The sequence below is a fragment of the Odocoileus virginianus genome, chromosome 1 (assembly GCF_023699985.2).
Source record: "Odocoileus virginianus isolate 20LAN1187 ecotype Illinois chromosome 1, Ovbor_1.2, whole genome shotgun sequence".
NCBI lineage: Eukaryota > Metazoa > Chordata > Mammalia > Artiodactyla > Cervidae > Odocoileus > Odocoileus virginianus.
In genome coordinates this window covers 17,804,901-17,815,508 of record NC_069674.1, presented here as the reverse complement: position 1 = coordinate 17,815,508, position 10,608 = coordinate 17,804,901, and positions in this window count along the sequence as shown.

The window sequence follows — 10,608 nt, the reverse complement described above, 5'->3', positions numbered from 1 at the left end:
GAAACAGAATGGCAAGCTGGTTTGGGGTACTATGCTCTGACCCTTATCCTTAGCAATTTGATTGCTACATATTCCAAGTTTCTCCTCCACCCTGTCAACACACCTCCAGGCTCTTTTGAATAAGGTCTCTTTGTCTGTGCCACCAAGTTTTTAAAGCAGTTTACAGAGAAAACTGTCACCACATAAGGGAGAAAGCAAGCAAAAAGAAATAGAAGCTTTTGCAAGACTATTTTTGTTTCTGCTACTTGTTTACCATTAGAGTTCAATGGAATGGATTTTAAGACACATTGGAGGTCAATCTGGTCAAAGTTATGGTTTTTCCAGTAGTCATGTATGGATGTGAGAGTTCGACTATAAAGAAAGCTGAATGCCGAAGAATTGATGCTTTTGAACTGTGGTGTTGGAGAAAACTCTTGAGAGTCCCTTGGACTGAAAGGAAATCCCACCAGTCCATCCTAAAGGGAATCAGTTCTGAATCTGAATATTCATTGGAAGGACTGATGCTGAAGCTGAAACTTGAATACTTTGGCCACCTGATGCAAAGAACTGACTCACTGAAAAAGACCCTGATCTTGGGAAAGATTGAAGGCGGGAGGAGAAGGGAATGACAGAGGATGAGATGGTTGGATGGCATCACTGACTACGGAAATGAGTTTGGGAGTTCTGGGAGTTGGTGATGGATAGGGAAGCCTAGCATGCTGCAGTCTAGGGGATCGCAGAGAGTCGGACACGACTAAGTGGCTAACTGAACTGGAGGAGTTGAGAACTTTCACCTTAGTATAAGAGCCAGGCTGTAGTTTTCTAGCAATTTAACAAAGGCGCCTCTTTGATTTCTTTCATCAGTATTTTATAGCTTTCTATGTATAGGTCTTTTGTTTCTTTAGGTAGATATACTCCTAAGCATTTTATTCTTTTTGTTGCAGTGGTGAATGTTATTGTTTCCTTAATTTCTCTTTCTGTTTTCTCATTGTTAGTGTATAGGAATGCAAGGGATTTCTGTGTGTTTATTTTATATCCTGCAACTTTACTATATCCGTTGATTAGCTCTAGTAATTTTCTGGAAGAGTCTTTAGGGTTTTCTATGTAGAGGATCATGTCATCTGCAAACAGCGAGAGTTTCATTTCTTCTTTTCCTATCAGGATTCCTTTTACTTATTTTTCTGCTCTGATTGCTGTGGCCAAAACTTCCAAAACTATGTTGAATAGCAGTGGTGAGAGTGGGCACCCTTGTCTTGTTCCTGATTTCAGGGGAAATGATTTCAGTTTTTCACCATTGAGGGTAATGCTTGCTGTGGGTTTGTCATATATAGCTTTTATTATATTGAGATATGTTCCTTCTATTCCTGCTTTCTGGAGAGTTTTAATCATAAATGCGTGTTGAATTTTGTCAAAGGCTTTCTCTGCATCTATTGGGATAATTATATGGTTTTTATCTTTCAATTTGTTAATGAAACAATGATGAAAGAAATCAAAGAGGACACAAATAGATGGAGAAATATACCGTGTTCATGGATTGGAAGAATCAATATTGTCAAAATGGCTATTCTACCCAAAGCAATCTATAGATTCAATGCAATCCCTATTAAGCTACCAATGGTATTTTTCACAGAACTAGAACAAATAATTTCTCAATTTGTATGGAAATACAAAAAACCTCGAATAGCCAAAGCAATCTTGAGAAAGAAGAATGGAACTGGAGGAATCAACCTGCCTGACTTCAGACTATACTACAAAGCTACAGTCATCAAGACAGTATGGTACTGGCACAAAGACAGAAATATAGATCAATGGAACATAATAGAAAGCCCAGAGATAAATCCACGAACCTGTGGTCACCTTATCTTCGACAAAGGAGGCAAGGATATACAATGGAAAAAAGACAACCTCTTTAACAAGTGGTGCTGGGAAAACTGGTCAACCACCTGTAAAAGAATGAAACTAGAACACTTTCTAACACCATACACAAAAATAAACTCAAAATGGATTAAAGATCTAAATGTAAGACCAGAAACTATAAAACTCCTAGAGAAGAACATAGGCAAAACACTCTCCAACATAAATCACAGCAGGATCCTCTATGACCCACCTCCCAGAATACTGGAAATAAAAGCAAAAATAAACAAATGGGACCTAATGAAACTTAAAAGCTTTTGCACAACAAAGGAAACTATAAGCAAGGTGAAAAGACAGCCCTCAGATTGGGAGAAAATAATAGCAAACGAAGCAACAGACAAAGGATTAATTTCAAAAATATGCAAGCAACTCCTGCAGCTCAATTCCAGAAAAATAAATGACCCAATCAAAAAGTGGTCCAAAGAACTAAACAGACCTTTCTCCAAAGAAGACATACAGATGGCTAACAAACACATGAAAAGATGCTCAACATCACTCATCATCAGAGAAATGCAAATCAAAACCACAATGACGTACCATTACATGCCAGTCAGGATGGCTGCCATCCAAAAATCTACAAGCAATAAATGCTGGAGAGGGTGTGAAGAAAAGGGAACCCTCTTACACTGTTGGTGTGAATGCAAACTAGTACAGCCGCTATGGAGAACAGTGTGGAGATTTCTTAAAAAAAACTGGAAATAGAACTGCCATATGACCCAGCAATCCCACTTCTGGGCATACACCGAGGAAACCAGATCTGAAAGAGACACATGCACCCCAGTGTTCATCGCAGCACTGTTTATAATAGCCAGGACATGGAAGAAACCTAGATGCCCATCAGCAGACGAATGGATGAGGAAGCTGTGGTACATATACACCATGGAATATTACTCAGCCATTAAAAAGAATTCATTTGAATCAGTTCTAGTGAGATGGATGAAACTGGAGCCCATTATACAGAGTGAAGTAAGCCAGAAAGATAAAGACCATTACAGTATACTAACACATATATATGGAATTTAGAAAGATGGTAATGATAACCCTATATGCAAAACAGAAAAAGAGACACAGATGTACAGAACAGACTTTTGGACTCTGGGAGAAGGTGAGGGTGGGATGTTTCGAGAGAACAGCATTGAAACATGTATATTATCTAGGGTGAAACAGATCACCAGCCCAGGTTGGGTGCATGAGACAAGTGCTCGGGCCTGGTGCATTGGGAAGACCCAGAAGGATTGGGTAGAGAGGGAGGTGAGAGGGAGGATCGGGATGGGGAATACATTTAAATCCATGGCTGATTCATGTCAATGTATGACAAAAACCACTACAATATTGTAAACTAATTAGCCTCCAACTAATAAAAATAAATGAAAAAAAAAAAAAACAAAGGCGCACAAAACAAGCAATGGCGTGTTGCCTTTTTAGCGCTTGTTTTAGTTTTCCATCTTCCCACGGATGTATTTGGTGTTAGACACCAGTTCTTTCTAGTTGTCTTTTTTAGATCGTGAATAATGGCTCCAGTAGGACATCTAATTTTGTTAGCAAACTGAATTCAGTTCTGCTCACTTGCCAACAGCAAAGCCAATGTACTGACACTGGGTTGTGGTAAAGGAAATTAGAGTGTTAATTTCTGGTTGCCAAGCAAGGAGAATAGGCTGCTGATGCTCAAAAGACCTTTCAGGGAAGGATTTTCAAAGACAACATTTAGGGTGAGGGTTGCAGCTCATGAACTTCCTTCTGATTGGCCGATGGTGAGGTGACAGGGTGATGTTTTAGGAATCTTAATCATCAACCTTCTGGTTCCAACCAGTCTGGGATCTACTGCGTGGGTCAGCATGTAGACATCTCCACTTGGGTGAGGGTCTCATTTTCTGCAGAACAAGTTAAAAGTATATGTGTTAGATATATTTGTGATTATATATGTCCCTTGAGGAGGGATGAAGACTTTTATTACAGAACTGTTGTTTGAACTGTCATTACTTTTCTTGCCTGACTGTTTTTCCTTTGTTTCTATGTTCTCTCACTTCCCTAATTGGTAACTGCTTGAGTCTGCTCCTTGGGATTTAGTGAAGGCCTAGGAGACTAAAGCCTTTTTTTCTACAAACAAGAAATGAGGGACAGGGAAGGGTTTGTACCTGTGACGGCCATGCAGGGTCCTGCTTAGTTTCAATTCCCCCTTTTCTTTGATATGCCTCAATCCGAGGGGTAAAAGGAGCAGGACAAGAAAGGGAGTAAAGTTTCAGGTAAAGACTTAACCATTAATTCAGCAAGGAACTCAGATTTATAGGGGCTGTGTTTCAATTTCACTTGGTAAGTGCCTTTTTCACAATGTCTTCCCACATTCCCTCTCCCACTCTAATCTCTTCATATCTACTGCCATCATTTTTACAATTTATTCCTATTTTTTTGTCTTAATTACTTTGTTAATTCAATGATTTTCTCTTAGTTTACAACTTAACTTCACCAGGAATGTCTCCAGAATAGAAACAGTTACAACAATTAGAAGTTCTGGAAAGGAGAGAAAATAAAATAAGAAACTCTGCCAATCCTAACATTGCAGAATAAGTCGTCACTAAGCAGTCATAGTAAAAATTGTCTAATGTATCAGGATTGTTTTTAATGATACAGAAATAATGTATTTATGTTATCAGCATATTAATGTTCTGGCTAAAGGTAATAAGCCAGTGCCAAAGATAACTCATATTTTAATACAAGTTTTAAAATTTTTCCATGAGAATTATCATCATACTCATATAAAATCATATAATAGTATACTGAGAAATGTTCCCTTTAGGTGTCCAAGTTCTGAGCAATTAACCACTTCAAAATAAATTTGAGATTGAATATACTTAAAGAAAACTGACTTGGTGATTGGGGGAAGATCTACCATGCTTACCGCCCAGCTGCAGTGAGTACATCCTGACTCGTAAGAGATGTTCTTAGATTTAAAAGAGACAGCAGAAACATGGTTCACACTAGGTTTTTTGTTTTTGTTTTTTAAGAACAAAGAGTTCAAACCTAAACTTACACAGAATCTCTAGGAATCAGAGAGTTGGGGTTAAAATTATCTGGTGAATCCCAAGCCAATCAGTAGGATGCATAAGAACAGGGTAGCAACTGAGAAAATGTTCAAGGGCAAAAAGATATGAGATATAAGAGAACATTTGTGAATTTAGGTGGTCATAAAAAAGCCCTTGAACAAAACCTTAGATTTAAAAGGAGTTGTTATTTAGTCACTAGATTGTGGCTGACTCTTTTGTGACCCCATGGACCATAGCCCACCAGATTCCTCTACCCACGGGATTTCCCAGGCAAGATTACTGGAGCGAGTTTCCATTTCCTTCTCCAGGGGATCTTCCCAACCCAGGAATTGAACGTGAGTCTCCTGCAATGTCTGGCAGATTCTCTACCACTGAGCAACCAGGGAAGCCCCATAAAGAGTTAGTTTACAATCTTTTGGCTGTCAGAAGGTACTTATGGTCCAAAGAATTAGAAACTAGTTCCTATAGCCAACAGATATGACTACTCATGGTTTTAAAAGCTAGAGCAAAGCAACCATGGCAAGTTCTGTGTTTGACACAGGGCAGACAGGCAGCTTTGTTTTGAAGCAGAAATTTCATTTCTTCATTAGGATATATATAAGGACAGGGGTTCCTTGATTTGACATTCCATACCAGGAGTTGATAAGTGATATCGGTAATATCAGTAAATAAGGGAAAGGAGAAACCAGTGATTGCTTCACCTTTCTAGTAAGGTTACACATGGATTCTTTCCTCACATAACATGAATGAATAACACCCTGTCCCAAACCTCCCCTGTCCCCAAGCCACATAATAGGTAATACTCCTAAGTAGACATTATTTTTAATTAAGAAGGAAACGCCTGCCTGGGAGAACTTAGAATGGGCAAGGAGAAAAGAAAGCAGTCACTCACATCACAATTTAGTTACATGTGTGTGCTCAGCTGCTTCAGTCGTTTCTGACTCTTTGTGACCCTATGGATTGTAGCCCACCAGGCTCCTCTGTCCATGGGATTCTCATCCCAACCCAGGAATCGAACCCACATCTCTTACATCTCCTGCATTGACAGGCAGATTCTTTACCACTAGCACCACCGTAGTCAATAATAGTTCACATTTTACAAAATACTTTTCACAAATACAATTTTATTTAATCAACATGACGACTCTGGGGAAGATTCTACACGTTACTTACATGTGAGGGAACTGAGGTTTGTTGAAAAATAATCAGTATTGAGATTACAGGGGACAAAGAACTTTATTTGAGAGTCTTAAAAACTGCAATTCAGGAAACACAGATTTGGGTAAAACCAGAGAAGAAATGTATCAGGGGCTTATAAGGACAAAAGCCATTAGGTTCATAAGTTGTCTGGTGGGAGTTGGGATTGACTCTGATTCAGGATAGCAAATACTTGTCTTTGAAGAATAGGCTATCATGAGTTATATTAGGGTAAGGGTTTGATAACTAGATAGATTATCATGAGTTATTTTAGGGTAAGGGTCTAATAACTATCTTGAGTTTCTGGCAGACGTTCTAGATGCCTGCTAAGACAATAAGCAGTCAAAAGGTCAGGTTCTATCTGGGTTGAGACATGCACGAGTCACACTTCCTCAGTGGCCTTCTGGCTCCTTTTTAGAGAGCTCTCTTCATGTTATCAGCTCCACGTTGACTTTCTTTCACAGGTGTAAAGGATTTGAGCATTTTGTCCAAGGTCACATCTAATAAGTAAAGAAGTTTAAACCTGAGCCCCGCTTTGTTCTGTGGAGAGTTATGGATCCCATCTTTCCCATGTTTTGGCCTTAAAAGCAAGTCTACTGTTTATAATTTAGCAATTTTTCATCTTCTTCATTTTCCTAGTATTTTTCAGGTAATCCCTACTTCTGAGATGATGAAAAAAAATTTCTGCATACCATTGCTCTTCTTAGATTGTTGTTGTTTAGTCGCTAAGTTGTGTCCAGCGCTTTTGTGACCACATGGACTGTAGCCCACCAGGCTTCTCAGTCCATGGGATTTCCAGGCAGGAACACTGGAGTGGGTTGCCATTTACTTCTCCAGGGGAGCTTTCCAACCCAGAGATCAAACCTGTGTCTCCTACATTGGCAGGTGGATGCATTACCACCGACCCACCAGAGAAGCCCCACTCTTCTTAGATACTGAGTGGCATATTCCCACTTTCACCTTGAAAGTTTATCTTCATGCCTCATTTTAATTCTCCCCTTCATTCCTGCACCACCGCTAGGGCAAGACATACAGAAACTGAAGAGAACATTCCCAGGGATAAGCCTAGTATTATTCTGCAAACTGAAAGTATAAACTATGACTCAAAAATATTTCCATTGCTTTAAGTTTATTCCATAAACAAGGACTGCATTCCAGCTCTTAGTAACATTACCCTCATCCCCAATGCCATTATATAATTAGAATAAGCTTAACAGCCTTGCCCAAGAGTTTTCTTCTCAAGAAATGTCCATGTGCCAGAGACACTCACTGCTAAGTAACTTCACAGTCACCTTATTACTTCCAAAACACAGAACAAGACAGAATTAGCATAATGAAAGATACAATGAACTTCCACCCTAGAGCATAGTGCCCTGGACAAAAAGTATGTAGAGTTGCCCCTGTCTTTCTCTGGTTTTCTCCATTAACTTACTCTGCAAATTAAATGTTAGTTACAATTGTCTACCCTGGATACTAGAAAAGCACAAGCCCAAGTTTTGGTAGGTGGCGTTGTGGGGGAAAAATAATTTCCTCTCTATCCTTCTAGGTTTTGAGCTGAGATCCCTCTAAAATAAAAGGTTAATATGAGAATAACAAAATTTTCATAACATGTATGTGTTGTGTGTGTGTTCAGTCACTCAGTCGTTTCTGACTCTTTGTGACCCTGAGGACTGTGGCCCACCAGGCTCCTCTGTCCATGGGATGTTTCAGGCAAGAATACTGGAGTGGGCTGCCATTTACTTCTCCAGGACATCTTCCTGACCCAGGGATTGAACCCAGGTCTCCCCTGCACTGCCGGCAAATTCCTTACCGCTAAGCCATTGGTGCATTCAGTACACAGAAGAGAGACCCAGGAAAACTGGGTAACTCCCTGAACTGGCCTAAGCCACCATCTTAAATAACATCTGCAGGTAAAGGCAAAAGAAGGTGTTGGGTGTGGTGAGAGAAGAGGCCGGTTGTGGGAGGTTACCAGGAAAAAAAGCACAGTAAATAATGATAAAGTTGTTATACCAATTTAAGCTTTCACCTTCACCTTTGATGGGCTTCCCTGGTGGATCAGTTGGTAAAGAATCCGCTTGCAGTGCAGGAGACTGCCTGCAATACAGGAGACCTGAGTTTGATCCCCTGGGTCAGGAAGCTCCCCTGGAGAAGGAAATGGCAACCCACTCCAATATTCTTGCCTAGGAAATCCCATGGACTAAGGAGCCTGGTGGGCTACAGTGCATGGGTTGCCAAGAGTTGGACACGACTGAGCACAACATTCTTCTTCTGTCTTTCACCTTGAAGTGAAGTTGCTCAGTCGTGTCTGACTCTTTGCGACCCCATGGACTGTGGCCTACCAGGATCCTCAGTCCATGGGATTTTCCAGGCAAGAATACTGGAGTGGGTTGCCATTTCCTTCTCCAGGGGAGCTTCCTGACCCAGAGATCAAACCTGGGTCTCCCGCATGGTAGGCAGACGCTTTACAGTCTGAGCTACCAGGGAAGCGTCTTTCACCTTAGATAAGACTTATTTCTAGAGCTTTAGAGTCATCCTTCTCTTGGGGAGGGAGTGTTAAATCACTCAGTCGTGTCTTGAGATACCCTTACAAATGGAGATTTCCCTTACAAATGTAAAAAGATCTCTTACAAAAGAGTAACTTCTACTCAGTTTTCAGAACTTCTCCCATGTCTGCCTTTTCTCAAAAATAACCAGCTCAAAATAATCAAAGAGGCATATTTTGGGGTGGAATATAAATGGCAACCCACTACAGTATTCTTGCCTGGAAAATCCCATGGACAGAGGAGCCTGGTGGGCTACAGTTCACAGGGTCACAAAGAATCAGACACGACTGAGTGACTGAACAAAAATTCTGTTTATTAATAATAGTCATTAATATACATCTTCAGTTTTAACAGCATCTTCCTGATAATGGTTTTAAGTATATTAAGTATTGTTCCATCATCCATCATCTCTCCCAAGATCTACCTTGTCATAGCTTCCCAATCCCAGGTAGAGTATACCTTATGTAAAGTCCACCTCTGGAATCAGCTCTCTGATAGGAAAGTGTCAGGCCCTTTCGCAATCCCCGATGGATTATGGCATCAAAAGTTTTATCACAAGTGTCTAAGAGCAGTATTTCTGTTTCTGTTGTTCTTTCCAAACAGGTTAGCTTTCAGAAGGGCAGGAATCTTTTCTTATTTATTTTTGTTGCCCTAGTATTTAAGAGAATATTGCATGATATACTAATTTTGTTGAGCCAATTTCAATACTTCATGTTTAGTTTATGATAGGCTTCTGAGAAACACTCGACTCTCAGAAGTGTCTCGTGCGATTCACAATGCTGTAGAAGGAAGGAAAGCAATGGCAGCTTGTTTACAGGAGACTTGCTCAAGAAACATTTCCATGGGATTACAGTCATGCAAGGGAATCTGTCTGCTCCATATCCTGGCATCAATAACAGGAGAGCACACTGTGGCAGCTGTGGAGCTTTACGGGTAGGTTTTGAGTGGTTGTTATTGAAAATGTTCAGTGATTACCAGTGCATGTTTATTGGGCATCCTTTTAAAATGAGCTTGCTTTCTAAGAAAATGTTTGTCAATAAAAGCTTTGTAGGAATGTAGCATATACATTGACTTTATCTGAGGCCTTGCCTCATTCCTTTTTGCAGGGATGTATAGAATACAGCTCATGAGATTTTCTAAATGAGGCCCTTAAACTGGAAACCAGTGACCTTGGTGAGTAAATGAGGAGGAAAGGATGAAGTGTTCAGGGTCTGTCTTATTAGGCACAGTCAATCAGGGAATGCTTTAGGGAACTCTTCTTTGGGAACACTAGTGGGAGAAGGCTTGTTTTTAAAGTGAAAAGGTCTATATCAGGGGATATTATCAGATACATTCAGCTGAGTCTTGCTTGGTACAAGGCAACTTTGTGTATCACAACTATCTCAGTCACTCTCAAGAAAGAGAGTAAGTCAAATTTAGTGAGGATGCTGTCCTCTGTGATGCTGCCTCCCAGGATATCTTTGAAAGGTTTTCAATTCCACCTGTCCCTCGAAGGACCATTTTATTTAGCTTAAGAACCAAGTGACTATGTAACCTGAGGAATTATGTGAATTCCCATGAGTATGTGATTTTTGTTGTTGTTCAGTCACTGAGTTGTGTCTGACTCTTTGCGACCCTATGGACCTCAGCACACCAGGCTTCCCGTCCTTCACCATCTCCCGGAGTTTGCTCAAACTCATGTCCATTGAGTCCATGATGCCATCCAACCATCTCATCCTCTGTCACCCCCTTCTCCTTTGTCACCTCCTTCTCTTGCCCTGAATCTTTCCCAGCATCAGGGTCTTTTCCAGTGAGCTGGCTCTTCACATCAGGTGGCCAAAGTATTGAAGCTTCAGCATCAGTCCTTCCAATGAATATTTAGGGCTGATTTCCTTTAGGATTGAATGGTTTGATCTCCTTGCTCTCCAAGGGACTCTCGAGAGTCTTCTCCAGTC